This window comes from Pinus tabuliformis, chromosome X (genome assembly GCF_031772625.1).
Source record: "Pinus tabuliformis cultivar Carrire ecotype Pingquan chromosome X, CPIR1, whole genome shotgun sequence".
NCBI classification, from domain to species: domain Eukaryota; kingdom Viridiplantae; phylum Streptophyta; class Pinopsida; order Pinales; family Pinaceae; genus Pinus; species Pinus tabuliformis.
Window position 1 is genome coordinate 1,197,795,430 of NC_142308.1, and position 23,325 is coordinate 1,197,818,754.

Sequence of the window (23,325 nt, forward strand, 5' to 3'; positions counted from 1 at the left end):
CAAATTCTGATATTTTTTCCATTACCTGGAATCCAGTATAGATTTTGACTGAAGTGCTCCATAGCTGATAGGCAAAGTTTGAAGATCGGAGAGCCTTTACGTGTTTTTGGAGGCTGGTCCAAGCATCTCAGCCGCTGTCCCTTGAAATATTTTTTCCACAGCACTTTCTTGTTCCAACTAGTCTTCCCATCAACAATGCTCCATAGTATTTTGGAGCCCAGGGAGAGATTCTGGGCTCCCAGATCTCTTAAGTGAAGGCCTCCTTCCAAAGTTGGCTTTTTAACAGTATCCCATCTGACTAAATGAAGTCTTTTTTCATTGTTTTTCCCCCCTTCCCAGAGGAATCTTCGCAGCAGACTGTCCAATTTACTGAGGAAAGTTTTGGGAGCAAGCGGAATGGAGTTATGGTAAAGCGGCATACTTGTGAGCACTGATTTCATCAGGATAATCTTCCCCGCGTTGTTCAGCCAGGTGGCTCCCCAAGCTTGGATTCTTAGTTTTATTTTGTCGAGCATTGGCATCCAGTGGGCCACTTTAGGAATGGATTTGAAGATTGGGATCCCCAGGTATTTGAAAAACTCCCAGGTCTGAATTCCTTTCATTTCTAGAAACCTGGCTATATCAGCAAGATCCTTGACCGAGCAATTCCAGCTGTAGATGGTGCTTTTTAGATAGTTTATCTTGCTGCCCGAGACCTCCTTGTAGATATCCAGCTCCTTCTTAAAGGATCTTGCAGAATTTATGCTCGCTCCTCCAAGCAGAAGGGTATCATCGGCGAATTGGGCATGGTTAATATCTTTAATGTTGGGAACCATTCTGAGTCCAGGCAGAGATTGGATTTGTTGACAGCAGTTTAGTTGAAAACTGAGCACCGAGGCTTGAATGGCGTAGAGAAGCGGGGAGAGCGGGCAACCTTGTCTTAAACCCCTTGAGGCATTGAAGAACTTGGTTGACCGGCCATTTACTAGAGGCGCTATCCAAGGGAAGGCAATGCAGGCTTTCACCCAATTAATGAAGGTTGAAGAGAAGCCCAGTTTCTCCATAACAGCATAGAGGAAATCATGTCTCACCCTGTCGAAGGCGTTAGCCAGATCGAGCTTTATCACCATTCCTTTCTCTTTTCGCTGGCAACTTGAATGAACTGCTTCTTGCACCAGCACAATATTGTCCAGAATCTTTCTCCCTTTGATGAAGCCACCTTGGTTTTTCGGTATGATGTCCGGCAGCACGTTCTTGAGACGATTGGCTATTAATTTGGTGATCAGCTTATAGCTTGTATTACATAGTGAAATAGGCCAGAATATGCCAAAGTCAGTGGCTCCTTTCTCCTTCGGTATCAGGGCAAGGAAGGCCGAATTGGTGTTGCCTCCAATTTTGATACATGATTGTGATTTCCTGACCATTCTTAAGAGATCTTTGTTAATTATAGGCCAGCATGTTTGATAAAATCTGGCATTGAACCCATCTGGCCCAGGAGCTTTATCCGGCTCCATGCAGTCCAATGCTTTCTTGAGCTCCTCCATGCTGATCGGAGCTGTAAGCATAGAGTTAACAGAGTCTTAAACACAATGAGGGATTAGGTCGAAGGGATGGGCTTGGAGGTCTAGAGGAGGGTTACCTGGAGCCGTGAACAGCTCTTTGTAAAAGATGAATGCAGCTCTTTTGATGCCTTCAGGATCTTTGATCATGGCATCTTGGGACCGAATTTCTGAAATAGTTTTAAATTGCTTGTGGGCCTCAGTTTGCTTATGGAAGAAACTGGTATTTTTGTCGCCGGCTTGTAACCATAGATTTCTAGATTTTTGCCTCCAATATTCCTCTTCATCTCTACTGGCTCTATGGAGAATTTTTTGCAGTTCAATTTCTCTTTGCATCAGACTATGAGAAGCAACAGAATTCTCCATTGCAGATTGGTGGGCAGCAAGGTTTTCTAAGGATTCTTTTCTCTTGGCAGCGGGTGTTTTCAGAGTTTTGGCCCACTCCTTGAGTCTTCTTTTAAGGCCCCTCAACTTTTCTTCCCATACGTAGAATGGGGACCCCAAAATCTGCCTGTTCCAAACTTCTGAAACCATTTCATGAAACCCTTCTTGCTGGATCCACATAGGACTAAATCTAAAGGGTATTGGCCCAAGGTTTCCATCAAGGGATAGCTCGAGGCTAATAGGTTTGTGATCAGATGTGCAATTTGGAAGGATTTTAGAGGAGACTGAAAGACCACAAGTAAGAAAAGAGGATTGGACAAGGAATCTGTCCAGACGAGCGGCTATATGATTAGGCCCTAGTCTTTTGTTAGACCAGGTGAATTTCCCTGTAGTGGGCTTGATATCTTCAAGATCCCAGTCTAACATTATGTCTTCCACCCATTCTCTAGCTGGGTCCCGAACTGGAGAACCTCCCTTTTTCTCGTCAGTGGCTAGGGTGACATTCAGATCACCTGCAATAATGATATTTTCTAGATTGTGCAATAATAAAAAGGACTGAATCGAGTTCCAGCAAAGTTTTTTCTCCGTTGGAAGGACCGGAGCATAAATATTGAACATACTTACTTGCTGACCAGAGTCTTTGTGAAGGAGCTGAGTGAAGATCCAGTGAGAACAGTTTTCTTCTTGAATCAACTCATATTTGGAACTGTCCCAAAAGGAGGCAAGTCCGCCAGAGGCACCCTTGGCACTTACTGCGCTTCCGGGACCTTTACGCCAAAATGTCTTGCTAGTTTGGAGGAGAAGTTTATCCTCCATCTTTGTCTCCTGGATAAGAAGGATTTCAAGCGAATGGATCCTGACAATATCTTTCAGGGCTTCTTCTTTCAGTTTGCTGCCTAACCCTCTGCAGTTCTAGGAGACGTACTTCATTATTTACTGGTTTGGAAGGAGGTGGCTCCTTTTGGAGCCTTTCTCTGCTTTCGTCCGGATCTTGTGTTCATCATTCCTTTGAGGGTTTTCTGGGATCCTTGCAGGACGTCCAGATAAGTTTTTTCCTCTCTCTGTTTCTTCTTAGATTTCCGGCCCCTAGCCGACTTGATAGGGGTTATTTGAGAGCCATCTGATTCGGTGTCTCTTTCTTCTGACTCTTCACCCGATTCAGAAGCTAAGCTAATATGTTCCTCTGCTCCTTCGTTTCCCCTTTGATCTGCAGTAGGTGGAGGAGCGGTTGGGCTTTCTTCGTTTTTTTTCAGATTGTTCGGTTGATCTTCCGTTTCTTCGTGACTCTCTGTTACAAGCGCCTTTTCACCTGATGGGTTGCCTTCTTTTGTGATTGGGTTGGTCTGAGAGGTGGGCTGGGATTCCCCCATTGTTCCAGATTTTGTATGATCAACAGACTTTGAGACTGCTTTGCCTTTTTTTATCTCTTTCCATCCTTCTTCTTCCACCTTGTCCTTTGATGGTGCTTTAGGACAGTTTCGTTGGAAGTGGCCATGCTCGTGACAGATTCTGCACTTAAATGGCAGTTGCTCGTAGTCCAGTTTCTGGTAGTGGTGCCAATCTCCAACTGATAGCTTAACGGCTTCCGGGAGACCAGCTTCCAAGTCGACTTCCACGCATATTCTTGCATAGGTGTATTGACCTCTGTTATCTGCTTTGTCTATGAATCGACCCAGCCCGTTTCCAATTTTTTGAAGGGATTGATAGCTCCAGCAATGTATTGGCAGATTTGGGAGCCGGACCCAAACAGGAACCTCTTTTGGAACATCGACTGAGGGGTCGAAGTCTGGGGTCCATTTGTTCAGGAAGAGGCCTTGATTCCCCATGAAATACGGACCGTTTCTGAACACCAGATCCCGATCCTCCTTGGTAGTGAATTCGAAGATGAAGAAACCTCTACCGACAGGATAGCTGATCACACTGTTTGAAAGTAAGGGCCTCCAATTTCGTTGGACCCATTCATCTGTTGATTTTGTTGTAGGCCATCTACCCATAAATTGCCCGACCAGCCCTCTGTCAGCCAAGGCGAGAGAAATTTTGATCGGTTGTTCTTCTGGCAGATCGATTTCAGGTATTTCTTCGAGTTTTTTAATAAATGTTGGGACCTCAGGCGGGGGTCGTTTCCTTCCTTTCTGAGACAGCAGTTTCCGGAATGCATCTGCTGAAGAGGTTGGCGGGGGGGGAGAAGCCTCTCTGCCCCCAAGAGCTCCCATGGTGGCGTCGGTTCAGAGCGCTGCTTGACCTAGCCGCAGAGAGGAGCGCGCGCGATTGCCTTGAAATAAATGTTATGAATGAGGGATATATGTAATAATCTCTTAGTCCTATCTTTAGGGGAAAGTACTTAGGAAGATCTATAAAATGAATGCACAAGGAAAATATTTGTCTATGACTTCTTTTGTGGAATGCTTCAAAATGCATTATTCCTTAAATTAAGGAAATGTTAAGAGGATATTTATACTTGGGATAGAAAATTTCAATGGCATGGTATCCTTATCCTCAAAGAGCTTAGAAATTCATGACAACCAGATTCTATAGGATAAGGTTAGAGAGGGATTTATATCTCTTTGTGTCTCTGATGATACAATAATCCCTTAGGGAAACTTTAATGAATTTCCCCTTCCAAGTGTTGTTCAAAACCTCCAAGTGGTCTAATTCTTGCCAAAATCAATAGTATAAGAATAGGTAATAATAAGGTGAGTGTTTCTTGCCAAGCCATATTTCTAGAGACAACATTGACTTGATCCCTTCTAACTTCTTTTTGAAATATGTCTCATGTTAATGATTTAATGTTTAAAAATGACCAAATGAATATTTTTGATTTGGATGGATATTTTAACTTATAGAGAATCCCTTACCACTAACATTCTGGGTTTTCGTTACCCTGAATAGCTAAGGATTTTTATCCTATGTATAGAGGATATGAATGTGTCTATTTAGAGTGATATTTTTTATGTATAAAAAAAACACCTTGGTGTGAAATCACATTAGTGGAAGTGATGAAACTTAGAGAATGGATTGAATGAGACAGAAGAACTATCACACTACTAAACATGGTTTATCCAATGAATGAATGATATTGCCTTAAAGGTTCTTATAATATCAAGACAATTAGATTTGGTTGGTTGATGTTAGAGAGAGATTTATATAAATTTGTGGCTTTTTTCGTACACCAATTTATAAGAGATTCTTCAATGGATTTCCATTCCAAGTGTTGTTCGAACCATCGAAGTGATATATTTTTTTCCAGAATTCAACAATATAACAATAGGTTTGTTGTAGCGGCTACAACTGTCCTCCAAAATTTTTCCTTAGCTTCATTTTAGAGCCTCCCTACCAACCATCCTCAGCAGCATGTCATACACTGTCAAGCACATCAAATTCAACTATTTCATAGAGTCTTGTCAGCCTGTGCATGCAAGTTTGCTCCACCTCCTTTACAGGCTAATTTCTAGACTTACTGTTAGTTGTTGTTTGAGAAATTAGAATTACACAGCTATGGAGGGAAACCAACCATCCCTCTAGAAATTGCACAAAACTAGTTGGACACCCAACTGGGAACCAAAATAGCGCAATTCTTCATAACATTCTTCCTCTAAAAAATTGCGCAATTCATCCCAGGAGATTTGCACAGCCCAAAAATTGCACAATTCTTGGCGGCAATCACCTACTGCTCCCAAGAATTGTTCAATCCCTCTTGGATAGCCAGCCCACCAACTAGCAGAAATTGCGCAAATCTAGCTAGGCAACCTGTTGGGCTCAAAAATTACGCAATACAGTGAGACAGGCTTCCTTAAGAATTTTGCGTAGTCTGACCCAAGATAGTTTCTCAGCCCAGAAATTATGTAATCCTAGAGACAATCACTTGTTCCTCCCAAAAATTGTGCAATCTCTCTGGGATAGGCATCTCTTCTCAGCCCAAAAACTGCACATATTTTCATCCCAGGCTCGCAGACCGATGCATGTGCCTTCTGGTTGACTGGTTCCCTTCAGGACCGAAGAAAGCTGATTTGCATGCATGGACCACTTTTCCCAAGGTAGCATGCAAATCCATCCCTTGATTCAAGGATCTATTTTTAGCAGCTGGAGGTTACATACAAGGATCATTTCAGAAACCTCCCACCAAGTATTGCTTTTCCTAGATTTGTGGTATGCGCGTCACAACCTCGATTTTATCAAAACTCATCAATCGAACATTGCAAAGCTCATTTCTCACATCGACCTTATAGCTCTAACATCCCACATTGCATCTAGAATTCATACGCACATTCAACTCAGTTGTTTCTTGGTAAGCTCGCTTCTCATGTCTTGAGCGTTTTTTCTCTCTCTTTTTGTTTTTCACTTTATGTGAATGTTGTCTACTTGATTTCAGTGAGCGCTTGTTGTCATTTTGATGTATGTTAGCTTGTAGAAGCACCATTTCACTTTTCATTCACATTTCACTCCTGTCGCATGCATGACATTATTTTTTCACGGACGATCACCGTTGTGGCGACTCGCTTCACACACATGCGTGCTTTCCTATTTTCTGAATCCTGTACTTTTTGTTTTCATGTATGATCATTCACTCTTGTTTGCACTCATCTCATCATGCATTCGGACTTCTCATGTTTTCAGTCACCTATCGGCACTACGCATTTTCGAAAGAGAAGGCTCTCCCTTCCCTCCAGAAATTGTGCAAGTCTGGGCCAACACTGACATCCAGGCTTGCATTGCACAATTATTGAAGGCAGTGTCCTGCTAGCCCCAAAAACTGTGCAATGCAATTTGTTGGTTGCATGTCACTGCTGACAATTCCAGCAATCAGTCAACCTCCTGGTAGCCCGAACTATGTCGTCTGCAGTCTTGGCAGTCAGTCTCCCAACCTCCTGGTGAAATTGCTCAATCTTCACGGACAGTCACATAGGTATCTTGCATGTCGGTCCTCCAACTTGTTTTGGTTTTCAAATGACAGATTACTTGCCATGAGTGTTTCAATGTCTCCAAGTTTCACAGGTGTCATCCGCCTCCCAGCAGCATAGGCACACTGTCTTCCAGGAGAACAGAGTCAAAGACATCGTTAAGAGTGCGACTAGGGATGCAGTCGATGAAGTGTCTATGAACTTTCCTATCCACGAAGACATCAAGTTGTTCATGGAAAAAGATATCAAGATGAATGGAAATGACATCACAGCAAGCAACACCATCAACAGTAGTAGTAGGAAACACACTTGCACATGACGAATGCAAGAGGAAGGTTGTGGATAGCATAAAGGCGGAGCAAAGCTACAAGTTCAAATCAGATCCACTCATGACAAAAGCAGCTTTGGAGATTGAGGCTATGAGGTGACGACGTGACATGAAGATCGCGTGAAAGCAGAGAGAAAAACAGAGAACGAGTTGCATGTTCTGAAGCAGCAACTCAAGGAAGAACATTAGCTACACAGACGAGAGAATCGTTACCACAGGAATAGGTAAAACATGGGGCGCAACATGCATAAATGGATGAAACTATGCCTATACAAGTTATAGATCCATCCCATCAACTTGAACGAAGTAGACAAGGTGAGCAGTGTTGTTGATTACATGCATGGGAATTCAACAACATGCATGTCATTGTGCAAACGCATGCGATCCCACCCATTTAGCACAATCATCGAGGCAAAGAAAAGAAGAAAGTCCAACTAGAGCTGAACATGTATTTTGACAAGTTGATGTGCATGACCACCAACACATTCTTGGAGATCAGCATAGATATTGTTCATTAGTATGTTGTCGGTCCGATCGCACCCAAGACGGCCATCAGCATGCTATCAGATGAGTTGGATAGAGGAGCCATATGAGTATACCCGGATGCAATGGAGGCAAGAGTTCTTTTTCAGCACGATGTCACCATTAAAAGCATGGATACCACCACGGACCACTAAGCCTGGCATCAGTCTGCCACAATCGACCACCATGAGGATGTCGAAGAGTTGGTCATCCCACATATGTCGAAGTCTAAGTGATGTCTTGCATGGCTTGCTCAAGCCATTTTATCTCATATGGGTACATGTGCAGATTGTAATGTAACGCCATGTAGAGTGAAATTCCAAGTGTCGATAGTTGGACGTAACAGTCATGTAGTAGGTGAAGAGTCATGAGGGTAGATGAAGAGCCACAGAGGGGAATGTCAGGGGTCACCCCACGCTTTTCTATAAATGGAACCGCATAATTCATTGTAAAGGATTTTGGTCAACCAAGGCTCTTATAAGAATATCTTAGAGAAAGATTGGAAAGTATTATAATTAGCCTTGGCTTCTCCACTATGCAGAGCTAGTATATCTCTTTGGAGGAGCAAGCGGTAGTGATTGTAACATTCTGTTATCAGAACTAGTGGTTGGCAATTGTTGTATTGTATGACTGGAACTTTCACTTGTTAATATAATATAACCATCACATTTCATGCATATGTCGTATTGTATTTCAATTATCTTGTTTACTCTAAATGATATATGTATAAGTCTACTTGCGAATGCATGTATAGATATTTTCTATATATGTATGTATGAATCTTATTGAAATGTGATGTTGGTTTAACCATCAGTTTGTATTGTTAGCTCACTTGCCTTCCATTTTGTGATGCATCTTTGATTTTGTGTTCCTTCTTAACTTCGTGCTTTCACAGATTCCCAAGGGCTGCACTCACTTCACCCCCTCTGTGTTAGAACCACACATGCACCTTCCTTGACTTACTGCATATGTCACACCCTTGATACCAACAGGGACATCTTACTTGCCTCTCCGCACCATCATGTTCAAGGTGATAACGTACGAACCACTGCTAGGACTCCTACACCAAACAGTTTGAGGTCTAGTTGGGACTTCTTACCAATGAGATCCCTTGATATGTTGGTTGGTCCAACACAGTCAAAATTTTGGTGCTAGAAGGAGGGCGAGATGATAAGAGGATTCCTCACATTTGTTTTGAATCTTTGCATATCTATCATGTATAATTACAAAGTTTCTCTTCTAGAGTGTATGTCTTATGGAAACAACTTCATTATCTCGGAGAATCTCTCAGATAACTTGTCACATAAAGCATACAATATTGGAGGATATGTAGCCTAGGTTAGGCACACAGTCAGCATTGTAGGTTCATATGAAATACATGGAATATTTGAAGAATACATGACCTATGTGTTGTTCATCTACACACTTCGAGGGCACCCAACGCACTAGTGTGCCACACTGCCTGAAAAATATATTCATTCTCTTTCTCATTTGGTCACATAGATAGACCATGATTTCAATCACTTTAACTGTAAAGCACTGGAAAAATAAATTTTGAAATTACAAAAAGCAACCAATGAATCCATTGAGCAGTTTCACACCCGCTTTTTTAATGTTGCATATCGATTTCTCGAAGATGAAATTGATTGGGAATTTCTCGATGGAATATTTGAGTATCTTCTTTACATATCCGAAAATCCATAAATCTTGAAATCATTTGGATCCCACTCAACGCACTTCGGTGATGGAGCTGCATAATCATAGATATGCATAGTTGCCTTCATGAGTGACTGTTCGCCTTCACCTCATCAATAGCTCCACCATCGCAAGGTGATGTGGGAGATTATGCACACACATCTGTTGAACTGTCACATCCTCCCACCTCACCTGCTCTTGATATTTGTGCATATTAGGCTTTCAAGCCTGCTGGTTTTCACGTGGATTCGTTTCCTCAACCTCTGTCCCCGCATTCTGTTGATCCTCTGGATTGTATTCTCTTGTTCTCTTCCATTCCGGACTCCACACCTGCTATGAATGAGGATCAAATTATCGTTGAAGTTGGTGTTATGTAGCCAACCTGTGCCATCATTCTTAATGAGTATGTGTGGGAATCAAAAGCAGAACCCGCAGTGAAGGATGACTCCCTTTAATCTGCGCCTCACCCACTCTATCCTGACATCCCTTATGATTCTTCCACTATTGATTTCCCCTGTGAAAACTCATTTTTGGATGTTTCTACTTTTGATCATTCACAGGACACTTTGGATGTCAGTCTGTCATTACATTGTGGAGAGGACACACCTTCCTCTAAAAATTTGTCCAGTCTGTCATCTGTCATTTCTGAAAACACAAAGCGTGAACATCCTTTCTTTTCATCTACCCCTCTACACGATTCATCAAATCATGAGGATGCCGACAAACATCCTAAATTTTATGATCTTGGTTGTTGTGATCTCTCTACTTCTTCATTCGATCACGATGTTAATTCAATCGTTGTTAATCTATCTAAGACACTAGTCTATGATGATTTATCTGTTGACGAAGTCGAAACCCCGTAGACTGTTGAGGCACTTCAGCCCGAGCCGATGGTTATGTCACATCCTCATTGTCCTGAGGTTGGTTTCGCTCCTAATCAGGAAATTGTTGAAACATGCAAGGCTCCTCATTACTCTCTTCTTTGCATTCAATATCATTCTAACACTTAGATTTCATTTCCTCCACTCGAACTACACAATCCCATCGCTCATGCATTCGAGGAATATTACACAACAAGAACACTTGCACAATGTAAGTGGTGTACCTTTTTCACATTTTCTTGCATGTCACAGTCAAGAGAATGCATAATCTCAACATTTGCACATAGTGTAGGACAGCACCATCACAAGTCCACAGAGTGCATGTCATGTAATTTCACTCATTTTTGTTCTGTGGACACTTGTAAGCTCAAAGTGTGTACATCTTCATCGCTATATCTTTCATGCTTTCTAGTTTGTGCAACTTCAATGTTCGCGAACCATGCCTTCACCAACGTGGGTCAACCAATGTGCTAGTGGATGCATTACAAGTATCACTTCACATGAGATGACCCATGCATTGTTAGCTTAGGAGTAGAAGTATTATTTGATTTGAGTTTTTTTCTTGCATGCATGTTTGCTTCTTTCTTTGTGTCTTCACTTGCTTTCTTGTTTGTTTTCTTACTCGCTTTGCATACGCATTTTCTTCTACTTCTTTCATTGCATTTTTTCTTTTGCTTGTTTTTGTTCGTAGGTTAGTTTAGCATGGATCGTGTGCGACTCTTGAAACAAGTCTAGGTAAAGTACAAGAGGAATTGTATAGCTATTAACAATTGGTTATTTGTTGTCCACTCTCTCATGAAGAACTTGTTATTTTTAGTCCACGATACATCAATTGAAAATACATACTATTCGAAGTGAACCTTGGTGAAAACATAATGCTTGCGTGTGAATTAGTATCACCTACCCTAGTGAGTTTTTTTGGGTTAATCCTTGTGAGCTCAGTCAAGGAGAGTAAGGTTAGGGGGAAAGCCTTAACAAGCATGTCAGAGGTATATATAAACTACTTCTCTAAAGGAACAACCTCTTCTGCTCTCAATAAGTTGGGATCCCTCTTCTACCTCTGAAATGAATAAGTGTTGTGCACAGTTATAAAAACAAAAAATAAAAAAATGGAAAATGAATAAGGTGAAAGAAGAGAAAGGCTTCCTGTGTAGATAGGTGATGAAATTAACTATTTCGAGCCACTGACCAAGCTCGCTAGCAACGGAGCGATGCTTATGTTCCTGCGTGACTCCATCAAGGTACTGTCCAGGCCTGCTGGTAGCAAAGAAACACTAGAGATGAATCTAAAAATATGATGATCATATGACTTGTGCACTAATATACCCCTCACCCCCAATCGAAACTACTATGTTGGCATGGCTTGGAATGTGTGTCAACCGACCAAGAGCCTGACATATGCTACATCTTACAATAAAACAAGTGTGGAAACCAAGACAAACAAAGAACTGAACAATACTTCTGGAGGTGTTAGACTTTCTTTTAATGGACAAGGTCCATTCAAAGAGCTGGAGTTCTACCAGTGTGTCACCAAATGCTGTAGCGGCTACAATCACACTCCAAAATTTTTCCTTAGCTTCATTTTCGTGCCTCCCTACTAACCATCCTCAACAGCATGTCTTGCACTGTCAAGCACATCAACTTCAGTTATCTCATAGAGTCTTATCAGCTTATGAATGCATGTTTATTCCACCTCCTTCATAGGTTTATTTCCATACTTAGTGTCAGTTGCTGGTTGATAAGCTCCCTTTGGGAATTGCGCAATTGTGGAGGGGAACTAGCCTTCCCTCCAGAAATTGTGCAAACCTAGTTGGACACCCAGCTGGGCGCCAAAATTGGGCAATTCTTCCTGGCAGTCTTCCTCTAAAAAATTGCGCAATCCATCCCAGGACACCTTCTTAGCCCAGAAATTATGCAATTCTAGGAAGCAGTCATCTATTGCTCCAAAAATTACACAATCCCTCTGGGACAACCAACCCAATAGTGTTATAGACATTTTTGTGCCTTACAGCATTGAGCATGAAATGTCCATAATCTAAGGGATCCAAAGTCCCTAAATATGTTGTTCCTACCCCTAGAGGAACAAGGCTAACAAACCACAGCAATTCACAGAAGTTCTCCACCAGAAACTGCTCAAAAACAAGTCGATTCAGGATCATTTCAGTGGCTACACTAGCTGTTTGCGCTGAATGTTAAAGCCAACACTGGCTACCTGTGTTGAATCTCAACTGGAACACTGGCTACCTGCACTGAACGAGAGTGGACATGTGGCAGGCTCATTTCTCAAGGTTTCAAAACCCAGGAAGCTTCCAAAATGACACTTGCCTCAGGGAATTCGACTGGTGATGAGTAAGAGGTTCCAAATCTCCAAGTGGAAGAAAGAACCTCCAAGTGGACTCAATAACTGATAGAGGGAGAGGACACTAGTTAGATCTCAAGCTGACTCATCCTCTCTCCAAACATCTATATATGGATCTCTCCTCCATGAGATCTAGAGGCTGGAATTTTGTTATTGCAAAGAATTGCTGTTGGTTTGAGACTGGAATCATTGGGTGCTTAATGCTTTGAAGGGGCTGAAGATAGGAATTCCATTTGCTGGGAAGGAGATGCTGGATTGGAGCCCTCTGGGTTGTATCTCTTCCTGAACCTTGTTATTCATCAATAAAGCTATCTTGGTTTCTCCTATATGCTGATGTATTTTTTATGTATGAATGTATTAGCATGTTTAGTTTATTTCTAATCCTAAACTAGTTATGAATGTGAACATCTGTCTTTGAGTAGAGTTCTTCTCTTGTCGCAAGTAGTTGTTCTCTTGTGATCTTGCAGGAACCCGTTGAAGCTGGACAAGCAAGAAGGCAAGTAGTTGTGAACTCCCAAAGAGAAGAGAGACCGGATCGAGGGACAAACGGAAGACACCGGTAAGTCTATTGACCTCCCTTCTTCCACATTTCATAAAGGAAGAAACCAGAATAGCTGTACTCGTTTGTTGCTAAGGCACTGTCACACCTTAGGTGGATAGGATCGTCCTGCATAGGCATTTTTCCCCACAACAAATAGGTAGCAGAAATTAAGCAAATGCAGCCAAGAACCCTGTTGGGCTCAAAAATTGCGCAATACAGTCAGACATGCTTCCTTGAGAAAATTGTGCAGTATGACATAGGACAGCTGCTCAGCCCAGAAATTGCGCAATCCTGGGAGACAGTCACCTATTCCTCCCAGAAATTACGCAATCCCTTTGGGACGACCATTTTAGGTCAGCCCAGTAACAGCACAAATTTTCATCCCAAGCTCGCAGATTGATGCATGTGCCTTCAGGTTGACCGGTTCCCTCTAGGATCGAACAAAACTGATTTGCATGCATAGACATCTTTTCCCAAGGAAGGATGCAAAGGCATCCCTTGATTCAAGGATCTATTTTTAGCAGCTGGAGGTTACATGCAAGGATCATTTCAGAAACCTCCCGCCAAGTGTCATTTTTCCTAGATTTGTGGCATGCACATCACAACCTCGATTTTACCAAAACTCATCAACCAGATGCTACAAACAACATTCCTCACAACAACCTTACAGCTCTAACATCCAACATTGCATCTAGGAGTCATCGTCACATTCATTTCAGCTGTTTCAGGGTAAGCCCACTTTTCATGTCTAGTGCGACATTTCTCTCTCTTTTTTGTGTTTCACTTTATGTGAGTGTTGTCTGCTTGATTTCAATGAGCGCTTACTGTCATTTTGATGTATGTTAGCTTGTGGAAGCACCGCTTCAGTTTTCTTTCGCATATCACTGTTGTCGCATGCTTGACATTGTTTTTGCATGGATGGTCATTGTTGCATCCACTCGCTTCACACACATGCATGCTTTCCTGTTTTTTGAATACTGCACTTTTTTTTTGCATGTATGATCATTCATTCTTGTTTGCACTCATCTCATCATGCATTTAGACTTCTCATGTTTTTAGTGGCCCGTTGGCCGGTATGGACTACCTTGGCCCGAACTGTGCCTTGCCCAGCTAGCACTACGCATTTCCAAAAGTGGATGATCTCCCTTCCCTCCAGAAATTGTGAAAGTTTGGCCCAACACTAACCTCCAGGCTTGCATTGCGCAATTATTGAAGGTAATGTCTTGTTGGCCCCAGAAATTGCGTAATGAATTTTGCTGGTTGCATGTCACTGCTGACTGAAATTGTGCATTGCATCATTTTAGTCATCAACAGGCCAGGATGGACTGTCCATTACGCAGTTCCAGTTGTCATTCAGCCTCCCGGCATCCTGAACTATGTCGTCCGCAGTCTTTGCAATCAGTCACCCAGCCTCTGGGTGAAAATTGCGCAATCCTCACGGACAGTCACATAGGTATGTTACATGCCAGTTCTCCAGTTTCTTTTGGTTTTCAACTGACAGATTGTTTTCCATGAGTGTTTCTATGTCTCCAGGAATCACATGTATCGTCTGCCTCCTAACAGAACAGGTATAATGGCTTCCAGGAGAACAGAGTCAAAGACACTCTTAAGAGCACAATTGGGGATGCATTCGATCAAGTGTCTATGAACTTGCCTATCCAAGAAGACATAAGGTGAAAATAGGATGAGAAAAGGAGCCAAAGTTTTCAACCGTAGGAGATTACTGGGATGAAGAAATGATCAGCAATGTTTCAATAATTGTTTCATGAATATCAGAAGTTGTTTCCCACTAAGTTTTATGGTCAAGAAGTTGTGACGTCCATGGAATACATTGTCTCTAACCTAAAGATTACAACTTTTACAAATATGGTAGAACCTGACTTAATGAATGAAAGGATGTTGCAATTGATTTCTCTAGAGGAAGGCAGATCCATAGTAGGATTTCATCAACAAGTGCAAAAAGAAAGAGAAAAGGTCTGACATGATAGGTGTATTAAGAAAAATAGTTTCTTGTTCTTCTTTATGACAGTAAGTTTGTGAAATTCCCAGAGAAATTAAAAATGCATTGGTTAGGCCCATATGTTATCAAGTATATTACTGATGGAGGCGTGATTTAGTTAGCAAAGTTAAATAGAGAATTGATTCAGGGAAAAGTAAATGGTAGTAAGTTGAAGTTGTAAAGGGGTAACCCTGTCCCTACAGCTTCACCTTGAAGAGGAAATGAGGAGAGTCTTAGTGTCACATGCAGTTGAAAGTGGGCAGTAGACTATAAAATATGTTGCAAAGAGCTTCAACGAAGGAAGTAATTCACTACATTTTGGAATATGTCAAAGTTCACAGCAGCCACAATGTAATATGGGATGTGCGCTAAAGTGTGGAATGCGTTGAAGTTCACCAGAAAATAGAAATATGATCACTAAAAGGGAAAAACACGTGGAAAAGTTTCATTTATGAGGACAAATTGGGAAATTCTAAGGATAGATACATAATTAATGAACAAATTTTAACGCAATCTAGACAAAATAAAATAAAATTATTGGGTTCGAATTCAGAATTATTATAAATATCCATCTCCCGCTTAGATTAAGAACTTTGCTGAATTGAGAGCTCGAAGTGTTGATAGTGTGAAGAGATTGTAGAGTTTCTAGTGTGTATTTCATCTGAGCGTTATTGGGAGGAAATTGTCCAAAATTTCCAAGGGAAATGATTATCTGGAATCATGGAAGCCATTGGTATGCCTGCAAAATCAACCGAGATGCCTGCAGTAGCATCGCCCCAAGTAGCACCAATGGTAGAACCATCATCGCAGAAGCATAGGAGATCCCAAAGAAAGAAGTTGACTAAGGAAGTGAGAAGCAAGAAGAAATAAGATAAGAAACCCGCTAAACCATAGAAAAAGCCCAAGACAGTCAAAGAAAATGGCAAAGAAGTGGATGAGAAACAGACATAGATAGATGACGTAGTATTCATATCACCTCTACCACCATATTTCTCGTCGACGAAACTGGATGTCATAGCCATGAAGGAATCAAAAGATGAAAAGTATGGCACTTTTACACCTTTGCTACCAGAGAAAGTACCATTCAAGGTAGAAATTATCAGAAAAATACTGCAGTTGAATTTTGCAGACTACGACTTCAAGGATAGAAAGTAGTACCCTCAGTTCACACCAGACTGATATTTGAAGCAGGTGCACTACCTGGACAACAAAGTAATGAGGTTAGAACCACAACAGTGGGAAAACAGGTTGGCATAGTCAAGACTGCTAAATATGTTGAACATGTCACTTTTCGATAGAAGCACAATGAACATAGCATGTGTATGACAGTTGCTGATGTTGGTGCACAATGGAAATCTATGGATGGGGAACAATATCCCTATAGGCCCAATGTTGATCTGGAGGATCGCCATACTACCCTATCAGGGGAGGAACTCTATGGAGGAATTCATTGGAAAGGACCAGGACCGTGCCACAGTGGACAGTGTGAAGAAAAAGTTTGGGTTGATCAAAGGAAAAATAGGGTACGATAAAAACTCGATCAGTGACCAAGAATTTTTCTTCGGAGCACACCTATTGGCTGGGAAGATTATGTGGAAATGTCGTGCAAATGAAGTTCCTACATCGGTAGTATAATTACTTGCGTAGTGTCCCAATGGGGTCCTGTATAACTTTGCTATATACCTTTGCAAGGAGTTCCTGGACAACTGCGATGAGGTCCAGGAGAAAGGTACAACTTTCCATTACTCTTGGTTTATTTTGGTTATCGCTATGTTGGAATGGAAAGAGATGGAGGAGTTTTAGTTCCCTCTGATGCCTTCAGATGCCTGTGAAGCTACAAGGTATGCTTTGTACTCACATGTGAATTATCCATCATGATCACATGAAAAAAGAATATTTTTTGCTATATATCATGTGGATTTGCATATGCTAGTCAGCCAACGTTCGTGCCTCTCGCCGAGCTTGTATGAGTAGTACAACCCTATGATGAAGCTTAAAGCATATTTTCACAAAGTATGCATAGAGGCGCGTAGGGATGCAAAGAAGAAATGGAATTCCCTACCATATATGGTAACAAAATATGATTTTCTAGCACTGGTTCAAAAATGGCCTGGAGAATGGATGAATCCACTGGAGGAAGCACATAATGAGGACAGAGTGACAAAAGAAGAAGAGGTTGAAACCTCACAGCATGGAAAAGCTAGTGGAAGAGACAAAGAGAAAGATGAACATGAGTCAGAGGAAGAAGAGCATCATGATGAGCATCAGCAGGATCCTCCTGGGGGAGATGAGAAAACCAAGGAGACACAAAAGGCAGACACAAAAAAAAAAATCGCGGAGAAGAGGAAGGCCCAGGCCAAGGCTTCCACAAACACCAAAAAGAAGTTGAAAACTGATAAGACAAAATATATCATAGTAATGGTCCTTACTGATGGGGGCCTAGAGCAGATTCGAGACATGATTGACGAGGCAACAACCGAATCTTGGAATAAAGTAGAAGATTGATACAATGCATTCCTCATAGGTGTGCAGGAGAGGATCGTAGAGTTAAAATTTTTGGTGCTAATAGTTAGACATACCATGCAGATAGATGAAAGGGTTGGAGTAGAAAGGCAGATAGAGTCTACATTTGTAGATAGGTTGGAAAATATACCTACAGGAGCACTATAGTTTGACTCAACCGAAATCCAACAACAGGGTAAGGAATGGAAGCACGTCAACATGAACATCACAGTAGTTTTGCTGCCAAGACTACATAATCTGCACTTAGAGATTATAGAAGAACTAAAATTTTGAGAACAATGCACCTCGTAGCTAAATCGTAAAGTAGAAAAAGAGCACATTGCGTTGTGGGAGAAGCTTGAACAGATGATGCAAGGAAATGATCAAATAGCATAAGAGTACCAAAAGATCAAGGAGGTAGTGGAAGCAACATGCAATGAAATGCCAGACCTTGATGTCCTAGAAGAAGAGCCAGCAATATAAGAGGTTGTGAAGCTCGGCCTTACAGTAAAGGGATATAAGGACATAATTTCTGCAGTGCAATTCAAGTATGAAATGCATATTAGTGACTACAAATGAAGTTGCAACCAAGTCAACCACAAGAAGTACACTATCATAGGAAGACTAACCTTCAGACTATAATGACCATCATCTCCGCATCATTGGCAGACTGTGGGAATTTATTAGAGGAAAGTTTTCAAATTTAGACTTCATTGTAGGAAGATCCAAATGTATAGAAAATGCAGGAGGAAATGGAACAAAAGTAGTAGGAGTTAGAATAAGTTTGGGCATCTGTGAAGACTTTGCCAATCTCGAGAATCTCATGAAAATTAATGAGAGTAAGGCCCTCCAGAGGAGCATTAAGGAACTAAAGAAGGAGGAGTAGAATTTGATAGAGAGGTATCAACCTTGGTAGGATTAGGCCCTCCAGTTATTGCAAGCAGTGGATGAGAAGCTTCAAGAAATTCGACAAATGGAAGCAATATTGGTTAAGAAGGCTACGAAACATGTTACAAAGCCATTGTTGGAGGAAGGATGCAGTTAATATAAGTAGGTGACATAAACTCTGCAAAAGTTCAACCACACCTACAACAATATAGCAGAAAAAATTAGAGGCAAAGCAGCTGAGTGGCTCGAGATGATTCACATGTGAGTGTTGGGGGTATGTTGGGCACAACACAACTTGGCCTAGATTTTGATGAAGACTCCGCATTTTGGGGAATGGAGTGCAAAGTAAAGGATTCAGTGGAGTGCAAAGAGGATGTCACAGTGGAGAAGTGGGGTACCAACGTGGTCCACATAGTAGATATACCTTGTGGTATATAGGCTTTGGAGCGGGTCAAAGCCCCTCCCTTTTTGTAAAAAAATACTACTTTGTAAATGATGAATGGTTTTGGACCATGGTAGCTTGTATTAGCAGAGTCCATATTAAATGGACCATGGTATTGTGATGATATATCCCTCAATTTAATAGTATATATAGGGATGAATAATAAATAAGAGGACATCCTAGTCTTGAAGAATCACATCATGTATTGAAAGGTTGTATCTTTGTGAATTGTGGTTTGGGCAAGAAGGTGAGGCTCTGCAGCTATGTGTGCAGGCCAAAAACTGTTTGTTGTACAAATTCTCTATTATAAGCAACAATTCTTGTGGATGTAGTCCCACATTGGGATGAACCACAGTAAAATCTATGTCTTCATTTGTTTGTTTGCTTATTATCCGTTGTATCGTAGCAATGTAATAGAGTTTAACTTTATTTTAGTACAATGAAGTTTTATGGATTTATATGGTATGGTTCCAGTGATGAATGTATGTGGCGAAGTAATGTATGAATGTGAAGTAATTTATGAATTTTAAGTATAAGAAAACACAAAAATACCACATCGTGTCATCCCTCAAGGTTTTAGAAACTTGGTTTTGCATCCTCCCATAGTCATTTCATGTGAGACTACAACTTCCTTGTAGGTTGTTGCCGAAAGGGACAGTGATTAAAGGTTTTGTTGGTGTGCAGTAAAACATTGAACCTAGGCCTGCCTAAGAAAAGGCAACATTTCGATACAAAAAAAACAAAAAATATATTTCAATATATTTGTTAATTAATTATTTTCAATTTCAATTTGATATATATAAAATTTATTATTAAATTTCACATTTCCTAAATATATTAAAATTCGATGAACAACAATTACTAGATTAGAGAAAGATTTCGGCGAAAATCACATGGAATTTCATTTGTCGACGTGTTTCGAACCAACCAGTGTGGTTGTCCTGACGATGAACCACACTGGTTGGTTCGAAACGCGTCGACAAATGACATTCCATGTGATTTTCGCCGAAATCTTTCTCTAACTTAATATGGATCACAGAAGCCTAAACTCTATTAACAATTACTAGACCTGTCAAAATTTGCAATCAAGAGACCCCAATCCACAAAAATGGTAAGTCATTGACTCATTAAGTGTCACTTAGTTAAAAAAGAACCCGATCACATGCCCTTGACATCATAGAACTAGTGATGGAGTTCATACTCCCTCGTGCCTCTGGTTTCCATCGTCATTCGGGGCCTTTGATCGCGCATCCACGATGTTGCTGATATTAGTACCAATATTCACTTTGTATGTTAACTAAGTCATTTCAGTTTCGATTTCATATATATATATGAAATTGAAACTGAAATGAATTAGTTAACATAGACATTGAATACCAATGGAAACATTGAATATTAATATTAATATGGGCAATGTCGTGGATCTATATATATATATATATATATATATATATATATATATATATATCACATTTCCTAACTAGCTTAAAACTCTTAAAACAACAATTATGTCAATTACTTATTTGGCATGAGAAAATTTGCAACAAAGAGGATAGGAATGCATGCAATCCACAAACAAGGCAAGTCGTGTAGAGTCATTGAATGTGACTTAGTCGATAGAGACCCTCGAATCCACATAACTACTAACGAAGCAAGAAAATCACAGGTTTCAACAGAAAAAGTATATACTAGTACCTGATGAAAAGTAAAACACATGTAGTCAAATATAAGTTGTACAACAAATTATTGAACAAATTACACTTTTTAAATAAATCTCCACTTACCTCATGTATTTTCTAAGATTATATATAACTTGTTTGACATTGTTGTCAAAGTTGTCTAGGAGAGATAGAGGTAGAACATATTGTAACAAAAATAATGATCGATCATAATTTATTCCCAAATTAGTAGAAAAAAACACTAACAAGATGTTTCACGAGTGTACAAATATATACACCAAAATAATTACCTTAATGAGTGTATGCCAAATATGAAATTGAAACTGAAACTACTTAGTTAACATATACATTGAATACCAATGAGAAAAATTGAATATTAATATTAATATGGGAAACATTGTGGATGTGTGTGTGTGTGTGTGTCTATATATATATATATATATATATATATATATATATATATATATATATATATATATATATATCACATTTCCAATCAAAATTTGCAATCAAAAGGATAGGAATGTTTTCAATCCACAAACAAGCCAAGTTGTATTGAGTCATTAAATGTGACTTAGTTGGTGAAGACCCTCAACTCCACATAACTACTAATGAAGAAAGAAAATCACATGTAGCCAAATATAAGTTGTACAACAAATTATTGAACAAATTACACTTTGCACATAAATCTCCACTTACCTCACATTGTATTTTCCAAGATCATATATAACTTATTTGACATTATTGTCAAAGTGGTCTAGGAGAGATAGAGGTAGAACATATTGTAGCAAAAATAATGATCGATCATTATTTATTCCCAAATTAGTAGAAAAAAACACTAACAATATGTTTCACCAGTGTAAAAATATATCCACCAAAATAATTACCTTAATGAAGGTATTCCAATCATGAGTTTTTACCCCACCTAATTTACCTTTCTTTGTTAGGATATTTTTTATGTTTGAACAAAATTGAGTTGGAAATTGAATTTTTACAATAACCTCTTTAACATCCTTTCTTTGCTGCTCTGTCAATAACCATGGAAGGGAACTTATAATTTGGCCATCTCCATCGCTATTTGAATGAATCGCACCTTGCATTGCATGATTTCCCTCCTTAATGTCATTACAAATCTTGACAATTTTTTCTTTATCTCTCCTTCCATTTAAGATTCGCCATCAGGTCTTTGTTTCATTCTTCTTGATGTGCATTGCATCAAACAAGTGAATAATTTCTTGGTGCTAATAAGAGGGAAGTCTATTGAATTGCTTGGGATAACATTTCATTCCTCATGGACGTTCTATTTTATTGATGCCTTGATGACCTACAAGGTGAATCATATATGGTTAAACATATTATCACAAAAACATAACCTATAAGTTAGTACATTGAATAAAATGTAATAAAAATATAAAATAATCCAACATATCATGTATATTGATATGTAAACAATTTGATCCATACCTTGAGAGACTCTATTATATTGCAGCTTCCATGCACAAGGTGTCATTCAATGGTCTTAATCCATTCTCTTCTTTCCCATTGAAAATATGTTTTTCAGCAATTTGGTACCAATGGTTCTTAGAAAGGAAGTGTCTATACTCATCAAACACCTCCTTTCCTAAGATTCTTGAAGGATGAGATTTATTCCCACATCCCACATTACATCTAGGATTCATCCGCACATTCAATTGAGTTGTTTCTTGGTAGGCCTGCTTCTCATGTCTTGAGCGACGTTTCTCTCTCTTTTTGTTTTTCGCTTTATGTGAGTGTTGTCTGCTTGATTTCAGTGAGCGCTTGTTGTCATTTTGATGTATGTTAGCTTGTAGAAGCACCATTTCAGTTTTTGTTCACATTTCACTACTGTCACATGCATGACACTACAATCGTTGTTGTGGCAACTCACTTCACACACATGCATGCTTTCCCATTTTCTGAACCCTACACCTGTTGTTTTCATGTATGATCATTCAATCTTGTATGTATTCATCTCATCATGAATTTAGAATTCTCATGTTTTCGGTCGCCCGTCGGCACTACACATTTCCGAAAGCGAAGGCTCTCCCTTCACTCCAGAAATTGCGCAAGTTTGGCCCATCATTAACGTCCAAGCTTGCATTTCACAATTCTTGAAGGTAGTGTCCTGCTGGCCCCAGAAACTGCGCAATGCAATTTGTTGGTTGCATGACACTGCTAACTAAAGTTGTGCATTGCACAATTTAAGTCCTCAGCAGACCAGGCTAGTGTTATAGCTCCAAATCTCACTCTTATGGTTTGTGATGCTGTACTCATGGCCTAGGGCAACCCCTCCTTCTAGACCTGGTCCTAAAATTTAAAAAATAGTGTTTTATCCCTTATACGCGACATTGCCCTGAGTTAAACACGTGTATACGCAGGTAGGTGTATAGCCAACCCACGTGTATGTATTAAAACACTTAAAAAAATATAACACTCCTTATTTTCGGGCGAAGATCGTGGGTTTTACCTGTTGATCACCTGTTAGTGCCCGTGGCCCAACTGTTCCCAACCAACTCCTAACTAAAAAACTACTTTGGAGATGGTATAAAAAGACCTCAAAGGGAAGGCCTAAGGGAGGGGAGAATAGAGAGAAAGGTTATTATGCTGAGATTTTTCCCTTCACCAGGTCTGAAGTCCCTTGTGCCTTCTGC